The sequence below is a fragment of the Lithobates pipiens genome, unplaced genomic scaffold, assembly GCF_037356315.1.
Source record: "Lithobates pipiens isolate NorthernLeopardFrog02 unplaced genomic scaffold, aLitPip1_a1.2 Scaffold_13, whole genome shotgun sequence".
Classification (NCBI taxonomy): Eukaryota; Metazoa; Chordata; class Amphibia; order Anura; family Ranidae; genus Lithobates; species Lithobates pipiens.
This window is the reverse complement of record NW_027507718.1, coordinates 303,318,370-303,334,582: the sequence shown is the minus strand read 5'-3', so window position 1 is coordinate 303,334,582 and position 16,213 is coordinate 303,318,370.

Genomic DNA, 16,213 nt, shown 5'->3' with positions numbered 1-16,213 from the left:
GTCTGATAACATTTTTACCCATTCCATCACAAAATTGTGGAGCATGCAGCAAACAATTACCACTTTGATCATGTTCTCCATGTCCAGATGGATTGTGGACAGAAGAATATGCCAATTAGAGGTGTGGACTACAAATATGCACCCCACCAGCTCAGATGGTAGTTGTTTACCCTTTGTTTATTGTTAAGTCTATGCCCACTGTAAGGGTGCATTAGGTTCTCTGCCTGTTCAAAAGCCTCATCTGCCACAATCACATATAGTAGTCCTGCTTGATGACATCCTTGAGCATCCCTCAATCAGCCTCTGCCCCATTTCAAACTCCAGGAATATGCAGAAATCTTTTGAACTCCTGCATAGCCCAACATCAATAGATACAAAACAAAGGTGGGCATCTGAATTAGAAGGTTTATTGAGAAGTACCGTAAAATTGGCATCTTTACCCTCACATGCTTTTTGCCCAGGACTCCAATGCAGTTGGAAAACGATGTCTTTTCCCAGAAGTGGATGGTCAACTCTTCCTAAAGCTCCTCAGTGGGCTTTGACATTGCCAAATCATATTGATCCTCTAATAAAGGTCAGACAAGTTTCAGACAAGAATCACCTTGGCCAACATACTCACACCCAAGATATAGTGATGCAGAGAAGCAAAGGTCTGACCAGTTGTCAAAAATTTGAAACATCAAATGTAATGAGAAAAAAAAATGTCATGAGAAAATGATCCATTTTGTAAAAAAATGCATAAGCACATACACTATATACACTATACATACTATCAGGGCCGATGCAACGATTTTTGTCTACTTAGTCGAAGGTGCACTTTAGTGCCCGCCCCCACACCAACTGTCCTCCTGCCACCCACTTCCCTCCCACAAAGCAAACCCCCACCGCACATGGCACAAGAGATGATTAGAGACTGCAGTCATGGCGCAAGAGATGGTCAGAGACTGCATACATGGCACAAGGGATGGTCAGAGACTGCATGCATGCCACAAGAGGTGGTTAGAGACTGCATACATTGCATAAGAGATGGGCAGAGACTGTGGTTATGGCACAAGAGATGGGTATAGGCTGCAGGCATGGCACAAGAGATGGGCAGAGACTGCATACATGGCACAAGAGATGGTTAGAGACTGCATACATGGCACAAGAGATGGTTAGAGACTGCATGTGTGGCACAAGAGATGGTCAAAGACTGCATACATGATACAAGAGATGATCAGAGACTGCATACATGGCATAAAAGATGGTTAGAGACTGCATACATGGCACAAGAGATGGTCAAAGGCTGCAGTCATGGCACAAGAGATGGTCAGTAATTGTATAAATGGCACAAGAGATTATCAGAGACTGCATACATGGCACAAGGGATTGTCAGAGACTGCATACATGGCACAAGGAAAGGTCAGAGACTACATACATGGCACAAGAGATGGTCAAAGACTACATACATGGCAAAAAAGATGGTCAGGGACTGCAGTCAGGGCACAAGAGATGGGCAGAGACTGCATACATGGCACAAGAGATGGGCAGAGACAGGGGGTCATAGCACAAAAGAAGGGCAGAGACTGCATACATGGCACAAGAGATGGGCAAAAACTGTGGGCATGGCACAAGAGAAGGGCAGAGACTGGATACATGGCACAAGACATTGGCAGAGACTGCATACATGATACAAGAGATGATCAGATACTGCATACAAGGCACAAGAGATGGTTAGAAACTGCATACATGGCACAAGAGATGGTCAGAGACTGCATACATGGTACAAAAGATGGTCAGAGACTGCATACATGGCACAAGAAATGGTCAGAGACTATATACATGGCACACTAGATGGTCAGAGACTGCATACATGGTGCAAGAGATGGGCAGGGACTGCAGGTATGGCACTAGAGATTGACAGAGACTGCGGGCATGGCACAAGAGATGGGCAGCGACTGTATAATGGCACAAGAGATTGTCAGAGACTGCATACATGGCACAAGGGATGGTCAGAGACTATATACATGGCACACTAGATGGTCAGAGACTGCAGTCAGGGCACAAGAGATGGGCAGAGACTGCATATATGGCACAAGAGATGGTCAGAGACTGCGGGCATGGCACAAAAGATGGGCAGAGATTGTGGGCATGCACAAGAGACGAGCATAGGCTGCAGGCATGGTGCAAGAGATGGGCAGAGACTGCATACATGGCACAAGAGATGATCAAATACTGCATACATGACACAAGAGATGGGCAGAAACTGTGGGCATGGCACAAGAGATGGGCAGAGACGGTGGGCATGGCACAAGAGATGGGCAGAGACTGCAGGCATGGCACAGGAGAAGGGCAGAGACTGCATACATGGCACAAGACATGGTCAGAGACTGCATACATGATACAAGAGATGATCAGAGACTGCATACATGGCATAAAGATGGTTAGAGACTGCATACATGGCACACGAGATGGTCAATGACTGTATAGATGGCACAAGAGATTGTTAGAGACTGTATACATGGCACAAGGGATGGTCAGAGACTACACACATGGCACAAGAGAGGGTCAGAGACTACATACATGGCACAAGAGAGGGTCAGAGACTGCATACATGGCACAAGAGATGGGCAAAGACTGTGGGCATGGCACAAGAGAAGGGCAGAGACTGCATACATGATACAAGAGATGATCAGATACTGCATACAAGGCACAAAAGATGGTTAGAGACTGCATACATGGCATAAGAGATGGTCAGAGACTGCAGTCATGGCACAAGAGATGGTCAGTGACTGTATAAATGGCACAAGAGATGATCAGATACTGCATACATGGTGCAAGAGATGGGCAGGGACTGCAGGCATGGCACAAGAGTTTGACAGAGACTGCGGGCATGGCACAAGAGATGGAGGCGGCGACATTCACTTCCTTTGCTAGTCCCGTCTATAGAATATAAAAAAAAGTCACAGTTACTTTGCTGAGCAACTAATTACTTTTCCAATGTAGTAACCGAGTTACTAACGCAATTACTTTTTGGGAGAAATAATTTTTAACTTAACTAATTACTTTTTTAACCACTTCAATACCAGGCACTTAAACACCTTCCTGCCCAGACCAATTTTGAGCTTTCAGCGCTGTCACACTTTGAATGACAATTGCGCGGTCTTGCTACACTGTACCCAAATGAAATTTTTATCATTTTTTCCCCACAAATAGAGCTTTCTTTTGGTGGTATTTGATCTACGGTTTTTATTTTTTGCTAAAGAAATAAAAAAATACCGAAAATTTGACAAAAAAAAGATGTTTTTTTTTGTTTCAGTTTCAAAACTTTGTAAATAAGTACGTTTTCTCCTTCACTGATGGGCACTGATAAGGCGGCACTGATGGGCACCAATGAGGTGGCACCAATGAAGTGGCACTGATGAGGTGGCATTGATGGACACCGATATGTGGCACTGATGGGCACTGATAGGCGGCACTGATGGGTGGCACTGATGGGCGACACGGATGGGCACTGATAGGTGGCACAAATTGGCACTGATAGCTGGCACAGATTGGCATGGATGGGCGGCATGGATGGGTATGGATAGGCGGTACAGATGGGCATGGATAGGCGGCACAGATGGGCATGGATAGGCGGCACTGATAGGTGGCACAGGTGGGCACTGATAGGCGGCACAGTATTACATTATACTGTACTAATGGATTCCAATCAGTGCCAAGCAATAATGCATGCCAATCAGTGATGCCCATTGTGGGCACTGATTGGCATCCATTATGGGCACTGATTAGCATCCATTGTGGGCACTGACTGGCATCCCTGGTGGTCTAGGGAGGATTACCTTGTGCTGGGCATCCCTGGTGGTCTGGTGGTGTCCCTGGCAGTCCAGTGTGGGCATCCTCGGGGGGGCTGCGCTGATAATCGATCAGCACAGACCCCCCCATCAGAGGAGCAGCCGGTCGGCTCTCCTCTACTCGCGTCTGACAGACGTGAGTGAGGAAAAGCCAATCACTGGCTTTTCCTATTTACACGAGTTTCCGTCGGAGACTCTTTACCGAGATCGTAGTTGCAGGGTGTCAGACTGACACCCCGCAAGAACAATCGCCACGATGTGCGCCACCGGGGGCGGGCAGCGGCTCAAAATCCTGATCACGCCATATGACGTCCAGTCAGGATTTTGAAACCACTATGCCGCCGTGTATCTGCTATAGGGCGGGCGGCAAGTGGTTAAAGTAAGATGACCAACACTGTTGAGGAGTACAAAGACAAGTGTGTCTTGCCTACAGTCAAGCATGGTGGTGGGAGTGTCATGGTCTGGGGCTGCATGATTGTTGCCGCCACTGGGGAGCTACAGTTCATTGAGGGAACCATAAATGTCAACATGTACTGTGACATACTGAAGCTGAGCATGATCCCCTCTCTTCGGAGTCAGGGCCTGCATGCAGTATTCCAACATGATAACAACCCCAAACGCACCTCCAAGATGAAAACTGCCTTGCTAAAGAAGCTGAGGGTAAAGGTGATGGACTGGCATAGCATGTCTCCAGATCTAAACCCTATTAAGCATATGTAGGGCATCCTCAAACGGAAGGTGGAGGAGCGCAAGGTCTCTAACATCCACCAACTCTGTGACATCGTCATGGAAGAGTGGAAGAGGACTCCAGTGGCAACCTGTGAAGCTCTGGTGAACTCCATGCCCAAGAGGGTTAAGGCAGTGCTGGAAAGTAATGGTGGCCATACAAAATATTGACATGTTGGGCCCAATTTGGACATTTTCACTTAGGGGTGTACTCACTTTTTTTGCCAGCGGTTTAGACATTAATTGGCTGTGTTTTGAGCTATTTTGAAGGGACAGCAAATTTACAATGTTATGTGTACAAACTGTACACTCACTACATTACATTGTAGCAAAGTGTAATTTCTTCAGTGTTGTCACATGAAAAGATATAATAAGATATTTACAAAACTGTGAGGGGTGTAATCACTTTTGTGAGATACTGTATATATTTATATATATACTGTATATATATATATATATATATACACACACACACACACACACACACGCACACACACAGGCACACACACACAGTATACTCACACACACACACTTCTTTCCCCAGGACTTGACCCCTGGATACAAAACTAGTCAGTAGTTTAAATTATAACTCAACTTTTGTTGAGACAAAAAAACATTCTCTGGGTTATTAATGTACATTGCAAAATGATAACATATTGTTTAGCACAGTCTTACTTTTTTTTCAGTTTTGAAGAAAAATCTGTTTCAGACTTATTCCTGAATATGAGGGTATGTGTTTATTATGACCTTCTGGTGCACTTTCAGTGCTATAATGAAGAAAGTTGCAGTGTCTTCATCCCTGTTGAAGTGGTTAACTCTTAGGAAGCATCTTATAAAATTTGAAATTCCTGTTCCAGGGGATGCCAAGGTTGCTATGTTGCATTGGATTTTTTGATATTTTTTTTTAAATGACAGCCACTGCAGATCAAAATGGAAATGTTAATACAATTACAAACTACAATTACAAATACAAAATGGCTTGTGTTGCAATGTATATGCCATACTGTATTAATATTTTTTAGAAAAATTGAGTTCTTCTTTAAAGTCTTTTGTGCTGCTGTTTAAAGTGATACTAATAAAAAAGCAGGTCTTATGAGCTAATACCCCTGGTCTTCCTGAGGTCACTTCCTTTACAGTCAGTTTGATGTCCACATTTTAAGTTTATTCTGAGTCCACATTTTACATTTTGAGTCCAGTAAGCAGAGTCTTTTTAGCTGTAAAACATTATCATGCATAACATGACTATACCTCTGCAAGCAATGAGCAATGGATCCTTTCTCCTGGTGCTAAAATGGATGTGCTGTATCAGTTTTAAGCCTTAAGCCGCGTACACACGGGCGGACTGTCTGGCCAACTAAGTCCGTCAGACAATCCGACAGACAGTCCGTCCTACTTTCGAATGAACGGACTTGACCACAAACGATGAGCAGACAGTCCGTTGAAAGCTTGCGCGATGACGTGTACAGCACGTACGACGGGACTAGAAATCGGAAGTCCAATAGACAGCAATGCAACCTTTTGCCGTGTAAATCCTTTCTGAGCATGCGCCATACTTAGTCCGTCGAACTAGCCTACTCACGAGCGGACTGTCCGCTGAAACCAAAGTTGGACGGACTGTATTACGGAAATTCCGAAAGACTTAGTCCGCCAGACTGTCCGCTGAAAAAGTCCGCTGAAGCCCACACACGAGCGGACTGTCCGCTGAAATGTGTTTCAGCGGACTAAGTTGGACAGACAGTCCGCCCGTGTGTACGCGGCCTTAGGCCCCTTTCACGCGGACGGCTGTTCTGCCGCAGTTTAGCATGTTTATTTTATTCTGTGAAATTCAAGACTCTGGGCACAGCGATCAGCTACATTTGTACAGTGCAATTACCTGCGTTTCTGTGCGTTTCTGTGCAGTTGCGTTCAGCTGCAGTTATCTAATATAGTCGTTCCCATAGCAATCCTTTTTTTTAATTTATTTTGTTTGGTCCCTTGAATCCCTTCTCACGCTGCTATCCACAGTTGACACAAAAGACTGCGATTACCTGCGGTTATGTGCCTATACCTGCGCTACATCGCACCTAGACGCATTCAATTCTATTTTTTCTATTCACACCGAACCACATGTAACGAAATCGCAGCTAAACGATGTGCGTGAATGGGGCCATTGGAAAGCACTGTGTGCTTTTAGCTGCGGTAGAAAACTAGAAAATCCGCAGCTAAAAGCACCATTCTATCCGTCAGGTGTGAAAGGGGCCTTATACAACAGAAAAAGCCATGCTTGGTCTCAGCATTACAGGATCTCATTATCACTCATACATTCTATGGGTGACCATAGATTTAAAACTAATTATTGCTATGTCTTTGTGTATTAGTGGTGATACCAAGTAAGCCTGGCAAAAACATATTTAATTTCCCTTGTGATGGAAAACCACATATAGTAAAGTAAGCATGGCTTTGTAGCAATAAATATCTTTTTACTTTAAATGAGTGGTTCACAGGGATTTATATTATTCTTGGATTCTTGGAAATACACGCAGGGAAGGCCAAGGTCCATTGCCATAAATATGTACTCTGCAATTTCTAAGGAACCTCCCTTATTTGAGCAGTAAGAATGTAAAAAAAATAAGATAACCTAGGAAATGGAAACCATTTATCAAGAAAGCATATCAACAAATAGATTAGCACAATAGAAAGTAACAGTCTATTGAATCTGGGTTCTGCCTTATGGGTGAGATAATTCTTTTTGTGCTGAAAATAACTATGAACTTCAACATAAGGTTTTCCACACAAAGCACAGTTATTCTATAAGGCAATATGTTTGCCCATGAGAATGACAGATCCACGGTTGGGCATACTTAGCACATCTGGAACCCAGCGCTGATTTTTTTTCTTTTATGCTAAATTGCAGTAACAGGAGGGGCCTAAAGAGCATAGGTAAACAAAACCTGGGCCTACTTCCCCTATACTCAGTACATATGCAAATATGTTTTATGACTGTGCCACACCCAAGAGTGTAACAGACATACACAAACTTCAGCACACTCATTTTAATAAAATAAAACTGTTCCATTGCATATGTTTTTCTGCACAGTTAAAGAAGAACTTCAGGAGTAATCTATTAACAAAGCAATGCTGTTTTGATAAATTTCTCAAGTGCCTACAGTGCAGGGGTCAGGGGTGCGGAACCCATGACCACTTTACAGAGTACAATCAAAATGATCCCCTCTTCCCAGTACAGATCATCCCCCATCCCCAAGCCCATATTCTATATAGTACAGATTTCCTCTAACATCACTAAATCCCCCTCCCTCCTAGCTTACCCCCTCATTACAGAGCTCCCCCTATCACTGACCCCCAGTACAGATACCTCTCCCAGTGCAGACCAACCCCCCCAACAAAGACCCCTCAGTACGGACTCCCTCTCAGCACAGATCCCCCAGTACAGAAGGACCCCTCCAGCACGGACTTGCCTCCCCCTAACATAGACTCCTCAACACAGACTGACCTCCCACTAATACAGACTACTTAGTAGAGACCAACTTTCCCCACGACAGACCCCCTAGCACAGATCAATCCCCTACAGCACAGACCCCTTAGTATGGACCACCCTCCAGCACAGACCCTTAAGTACAGACTGAGTGCCCTAACATTCCTAAATTCCCACAGTACAGACCCCTCAGCACAGAAACCCTCCTCCTCAGTACAGACCCCTCAGTACAGACATCCTCCCTTACCAGTACAGATATCACTCATCTGTCGGCTAATTGTCAGCTTCTATCTCAGTCTCCACAGTGATTCACCTGTTGATATCCTGCTCATCAGTTCTGCCTACGTAAGCCATCCAGTTCAGATGATCTCTGCCTTCGCCTTGGTCACATCTCTAGAGACGCTCTCCTGTGTTCCTGTTAAAGACTTGCTTGGCTGACATTCCTTCTGGCTCCAGATCCTGCTTGCTGTTCTACTACGCTGTTCTCTGGCTCCCTGACGTTTTGGCTTGTCTGACTATGCGTTTTGGTTCCTGGCTATGTTTTGACTACGTTTATTCTGTTTACCTTTTTTTATTATTATTAAACAAGTGTGATTTAACAAATTTTTTACTTTTTTTTACTGTCTCAGTCTGATTCATGGATTCTGACACCCTCCCCCCTCCAAGAACAAATACAGAATGAGTGCCCTAACATTCCTAAATTCCCACAGTACAGACTCCTCAGCACAGACACCCCACTCCGCAGTACAAACCCCTCAGTACAGACATCCCCCTTCTCAGTACAGACACCTTAGCACAGATTACCCCCCCCCCCCCGACACTTCTGTACAGACCTCTTGTTTTAGGGCTGATTCACATTGCTGTGCTGTCTAACATCAGGTATCATTTGCACTGCACTGCAGTGCAAATCACATGTAATGTCTGTGTGATGCGATCGCATTTGGACCAAACTCACACAGGACCCTTTTTTTGGTCCGCAGCAGAATCGGATGGCATGAGTGTGAACCGGCCCTCAAGCACCAGAATAGGCCCCTCAGTACAAACATCCCTCTCCCACAGAATAAACATTCCCATCCCCTCCTTCCCCCTCAAGTTCATAACCGTTAGTATATACAGAACATTCAGTACCGATCCCCCCTCCCTAAGCTCACTCACTGACCACCGAGTGAGGGGAGGTCCTCCTTATGGTTCTGTCATATGGGCAGAGCAGGGAAGGAGAAGGCAGTCTGACATTTTTCTTATTGTGTTTCATGACACTATGCTCAATCTTATCAGTGGACCAAGATGTTAACTTTTCATCTGAAAACACTGCCAAAAAATAACCTGTAGGTGACTGCTCAGAATATCTGCAATGCTTAACTTCTCTTGTTTTCTTCCTTTAGGTCTATAAATTATACTATTTAAAGCATTCTCTTAAATTAGTTTGATAAATGCAAGCAAATACCAGTTGATACTGTCAAAAATCCAGTGAGCTCGTAAGTTACTATACACTCTGCAGTGTTATCTCAAGCAGTGGTATCAGCCCTGCCCAGGTCACCTTTGTGAACTACAGAACACCTCTCCCTCAGTTATGAAGGGTCACAATACTTTTACTCCATATAGTGAGTGCTGTTACCCTAGGACAGATAGTTTGTCCCCCCCCCACACACACACACCAATACAATATACCACCAGCCATCACTGCATCCTAGTCTGAATCAACTTAAACTATCCTGCTACAAAGCTGTCACTGTAGAGAGCCAATCATAAACAGCCAAGGCATTCACCACCCCACAGCAGCACTTATACACACCCTTTGTATATGTGGGGCTGCATAGCGGGATATACCTCAGCCACTTATGATTTGCTCTGTACAGTGACAGCTTCAATTGGGTTTGGAATAGGATCTGAAAACATCTAAACTCATTCCTACTCATTCCTCCCATCATCAGGTTTCCAGATGATGAGAAGAGTTGCTCATGTTCAGGAGGGTGACAAAGCAGGAAAACAATGAGTAGACAATGTCTAAACATAGGCCTACATGAGAGGATCACCAGGTATTATTTTAATGAAAGCTGTAGATTTAATAATATAAAGAAAATAATTAAAATATAATAAACATTTTTTTTAATTACATAACCATGCTAACCTTGTGGACAGCCTTCCCAGAAGAGTTGAAGCTGTTATAGCTGCAAAAGGTGGGCCAACTCAATATTGATCCCTACGGACTAAGACCAGGGTGCCATTAAAGTTCATGTGCGTGTAAAGGCAGGTGTGCCAATACTTTTGGTAATATAGTGTATATGATAAGGCTTGTATTTACCATTACTACAGCAATATTTGTTTTCTATATCCCCCATAACATAATTTTATTACCCGTTGATCTTGCTAGCAAGTCTTATTTTTCATATTCTTTTAACAGTGTTAAGACAAACCATTTAGGACTGACAGGAGTGCTTATAATGATCACCTTTTATTTATTTATGTAAAACTTTTATCCCCAAAGAAAAAAAATGTTTTTGTAGCTGCTTAAAATGTGTTAGCCGGAGTTAGGCTTTAATTTGTTTACTTATGTGAAGTCCATCCTAATCTACTAGTCTATCTAAGACTCTTCTATTGGTTGAAAATGCTGTCCAAGGGTAGCTATGTTGCTCCCCCATAAATACAATGGACATAGGAGTGTAGACAGATCAGATCACCTGGTGGAAATAAAGGAAAAAAGCCACCACGTATACACTCACTGTCCACTTTATTAGGTATACCTTTCTACTACCTGGGTAGACCCAGTTTGGGCTTTAGAACTGCCTTAAAACTTTGTGGTATAGATCTAACAAGATGTTGGAAACATTCCTCAGAGATTTTGGTCCATATTGACATGATAGTACCACGCAGTTGCTGCAGATTTGTCGGCTGCACATCCATGATGCCATGGATTTTCTCCCGTTCCACCATATCCCGAAGGTGCTCTATTGAATTGAGATCTGGTGACTGTGGAGGTCATTGGAGTACAGTAAACTCATTGTCCTTTTCAAGAAACCAGTTTGAGGGGATTTAAGCTTTGTGACATGGTGCATTATCCTGCTGAAAGTAGCCATCAGAAGATAGGTACGCTGTAGTCATAAAGGGATAAACATGGTCAGCAACAATACTCAGGTTGGGGCATTTAAACTATGCTCAATTGGTACTAAGGGGCCCAAAGTGTGCCAAGAAAATATCCCCCACGCCATTACACTACCACCACCAGCCTGAACTATTGATACAAACTGCTGGTTGCAAGCTGAACAGTGGAGCCTTGAGTGGAGTGTAAATAAGTTTTGCTTTTTGCCTGCTGGTGACTGCTGGGTTGCATTTTTAGGTTCTTTTGGGGCTTTTTCTTGTAGCTTTTATACCCTTTTCTGTCACTTTTTAAATAGTGTTTTTTTGTTTTTTTTTCTTCCTTTCCTTCCTTCAGCCTACTAATTAAGGGGAGGGTTTAATTGGGCACAGGTGCTTGAGGTCTATATAAGTTTGGGTTGAACTCATGTGAAATTGCCAAACTGCTGGTTGCAAGCTGAATAGTGGAGCCTTGAGTGGAGTGTGAATAAGTTTTGCTTTTTGCCTGCTGGTGACTGCTGGGTTGCATTTTTGGGTTCTTTTGGGGCTTTTTCTTGTAGCTTTTATACCCTTTTCTGTCACTTTTTAAATAGTGTTTTTTTGGTTTTTTTTCTTCCTTTCCTTCCTTCAGCCTACTAATTAAGGGCAGGGTTTAATTGGGCACAGGTGCTTGAGGTCTATATAAGCTTGGGTTGAACTCATTTGAGCCTGCTCATCTTGAGTTTGTGAGAACTCTGTCTAAGTGGAACTGGTCAAAGTGGTGAGTTAAAAACCAGAGGTAGTGGAACTGGTCAAAGTGGTGAGTTAAAAACCAGAGGTAGTGGAACTGGTCAAAGTGGTGAGTTAAAACCCAGAGGTAGTGGAACTGGTCAAAGTGGTGAGTTAAAAACCAGAGGTAGTGGAACTGGTCAAAGTGGTGAGTTAAAACCCAGAGTTTAAAACAGGAGGTTATAACAGGGGTCATAGTACCTGTGTAGTGTGAGTACCTGAGTGTTGTCTGAGTAGTGTGCGTGTATCATTAGTACTTGTGTATTGTGGGTGCACAGTGGTCTGTGAGTACCTGTGTACTGTCTTGTTGAGTATTAGTGTCAGGAAGCTAGTTGTTATGTAATTTGGACTGGGTATAATCTCTAATCCTCATTAAATTAATAGGTACGATGACTGGCGGGTGTGGAGAGGCGACTCAGTGTACATCTTGCGGCATGTATGCGTTCCTTGATCATCTGATCGAGGGTGAATACTGCTGTGCAAAATGTAAGCACATTGTTTCCCTGGAAGCCCAGGTTCTGAATCTGGGGAAGCAACTGTCAGCACTGAGAGGCCCCTCCACCCTAAATGAGAACCAGGATAGTACACGGCAGGTGCTGGCAGGGGCCAGCACAGAGGTGGGTGGAGACAAGGAGGTGCAGGCAGTAGCAGAGAGTAGATGGGTGACAGTCAGGAAGGGTAGAGGGGCAAGTGCCAGGGAGGCCGATCCAGGGCTGGAGCATCCCAATAAGTACGCTCCATTGAGTGACATTGGTGATCCCAGTCAGGGACCAGCACTGCTGGAGCTGAGGGATTCTCCTAGCTGCCAGGAGAAGAACTCCTCCAGTGAGAGTGGGGGGGGAGAGAAGGGAAAGGAAAGACAGATTCTGGTGGTAGGGGACTCAATTCTTAGGAGGACAGAGAGGCCAATCTGTAACAACAACCTGAAGTGCCGAACTGTATGTTGTCTGCCGGGCGCTCGGGTTCGGCACATCACGGATCTGGTGGACAGATTACTGGGAGGGGCTGGGGAAGACCCAGCTGTCATGGTGCACGTTGGCACCAATGACAAAGTCAGAGGCAGATGGAGTGTCCTAAAGAATGATTTTAGGGACTTGGGAGCTAAGTTGAGGAAAAGGACCTCCAAGGTAGTATTCTCAGGAATACTACCAGTACATCGAGCCACACCAGAAAGGAAGAGGGAGATTAGGGAAGTAAACAAGTGGCTCAAAAGCTGGTATAGTAAGGAGGGGTTTGGGTTCCTGGAGGACTGGGACGACTTCTCAGTCGACAACCGGTACTATAGAAGGGATGGACTGCACCTAAATGAGGAGGGTGCAGATCAGCTGGGATTGAGGATGGCCAAAAAGTTAGAGGGTTTTTTAAACTAGGTGATGGGGGGGTGGGTTCAGAGATAGAGATAGTCAGCGTGGAGCATATTCCAGAGGGTAATATTAGGGGCATTAGTGGTGGGGTAACCGAAGCACATAAACCCAAGGTAAATATAGTAGCAAGTCCTAGTTGTAATCTTGGAACACCCAAGAGGATAGTGTGTGACCGGTCAAAATATATTAATACATTAAAATGTTTGTTTGCCAAAGCCAGAAGTCTGCCAAGCAAAATAGGCGAGTTGGAAGCTCTGGTGCATCAGGAGAGCTATGATGTAATCGGTATTGCTGAAACTTGGCTTCATTCCTCACATGACTGGGCTATTAATATTCCTGGCTATGCACTCTTTCGGAAAGACAGAGTAAAAAGGAAAGGTGGAGGGGTCAGTCTGTATGTGAGAAATAATCTCAAAGCGAGTGAGAGAGAGGACCTGGTGGGCGGAGAGTGTGATGAGTCTGAGGCATTATGGGTAGAACTGCATACAGATGCGCGTAGTTCAAAGTTAATCATTGGAGTTTGTTATAGACCACCCAATGTTAATGAGGAGGTGGAGACTCGGCTCCTTGCACAGATAGAAAGGGCTGCAAGGGCTGGGACAGTGATATTAATGGGGGATTTTAACTACCCAGAAATTGACTGGGGTAATGGCACTGCTGGGACAGTTAAAGGGCAAAAATTTGTAAACCTATTACAGGACAATTTTATGGTACAGTTTATTGAGGCCCCAACTAGGAATGATGCTCTGTTGGACCTGGTAATCTCAAACCATGCAGAACGTATTACTAATGTTCAGATAAAGGAACATCTGGGTAGCAGTGACCATAACATGATTTCATTTGATGTTAGCTGTAAGCAAAAATCACATACGGGAAAGATAAAAACACTTAATTTCAAGAGAGCAAATTTTCCAAGGATGAGGGCTGCTCTCCAGGACTTAGACTGGGAGAGAATATTGGCACCAATGGGCACAGAACAGAAATGGGAATTCTTCAAAAAGCTTGTTTGTGATCTCACGGCAAAGTATATTCCCATGGGCAATAAGTTTAAAAGGTTACAAATAAAGCCGATGTGGCTCACGGCCAAAGTTAAAAAAGCTATAAACTCTAAAAAAAGAGCTTTCAAAAAATATAAAAATGAAGGAACACTAGTGTCATTTAAATGTTACAAGGAATTTAACAGAATATGTAAAAAGGAAATCAAGGATGCAAAAATTCAAAATGAAAGACAGATTGCAAAAGACAGTAGGACAAACCCCAAAAAATTCTTCAAATATATTAATAGTAAAAAGGTTAAGTCTGAGCATGTAGGCCCTTTGCAAAATAATCTGGAGTGGGTGACTGGGGACAAAGAGAAGGCTAACTTATTAAATACTTTCTTCAGCTCTGTGTATACAAAGGAGCATGGGGAAGTTCATGTCCACAATGGGGGTGGTACTGACGCAGCCCCTAATCCGCAATGGCTCATAAGTGATATGGTCCAGAAATATTTGGACAGAATAAAGGTGGAGAAAGCACCTGGACCTGATGGCATCCACCCACGGATCCTAAAAGAATTGAGCTCTGTAATTTCAAAGCCATTGTATCTAATCTTTAGGGACTCATTAATGACAGGAATAGTACCACTGGATTGGCGCAGGGCCAATGTGGTGCCTATATTTAAAAAGGGAACAAAGTCTTTACCAAGTAATTATAGACCCGTTAGTTTAACTTCTATAGTTGGGAAGATACTGGAGGGATTAATAAAAGACCACATAGATGAGTTCTTGCAGGAAAAAAATATTTTGAGCAACAGACAGCATGGATTCATGAAAGACAGGAGTTGTCAGACAAACCTGATTTCTTTTTATGAGGTGGTAAGTAAAACCTTGGACAGAGGGGTGGCGGTGGACGTGATATATTTGGATTTTGCAAAAGCATTCGATACTGTTCCGCACACACGGCTCATGTGTAAGGTAAAGTCTACAGGTTTGGAAACATCAGTTTGTAGATGGATAGAAAACTGGCTAAAAGACAGAATTCAGAGAGTAGTGGTTAATGATTCTTACTCTGAATGGTCTAAGGTTATGAGTGGTGTACCCCAAGGTTCAGTGCTGGGACCCTTACTTTTTAATATCTTTATAAATTATATTGGGTCTGGGATCAAGAGTAACATTTCCGTCTTTGCAGATGACACCAAGCTATGTGGTGCAATAACATCCTTACAGGATGTCGCCAATTTACAAGCAGACCTCAATGCTCTGTCTAATTGGGCGACTATGTGGCAGATGAGGTTTAATGTTGAGAAATGTAAGGTTATGCACTTGGGGGCTAAGAATATGCATGCATCATACACGCTAGGGGGAGTACAGCTGGGGGAATCCATAGTGGAGAAGGATCTGGGGGTTTTGGTAGATCATAAGCTCAATAATAGCATGCAATGCCAAGCTGCGGTTTCCAAAGCGAGCAAAGTCCTTTCCTGTATTAAGAGAGGTATGTACTCCAGAGAGAGAGATATCATTTTGCCCCTGTTCAAATCATTAGTAAGACCTCATCTGGAATATGCCGTTCAGTTTTGGGCACCAGTTCTCAAAAAGGATATCGGGAAACTGGAGAAAGTGCAGAGAAGGGCAACCAAACTGATAAGAGGCATGGAGCAACTCAGCTATGAGGAAAGATTAGAGGAACTGAATTTATTCACTCTTGATAAGAGGAGATTAAGGGGGGATTTGATCAACATGTACAAATATATAAGGGGTCCATATAGGGAACTTGGTGTCGAGTTATTCACTTTAAAGTCAACAAAGAGGACAAGGGGGCACTCTTTACGTCTAGAGGAGAAGAGATTTCATCTCCAAATACGGAAAGGTTTCTTCACAGTAAGAGCTGTGAAAATGTGGAATAGACTCCCTGCAGAGGTGGTTATTGCCAGCTCAGTGGATTGCTTTAAGAAAGGCCTGGATTATTTCCTAAGTGTAGGTAATATAACTGGGTACTAA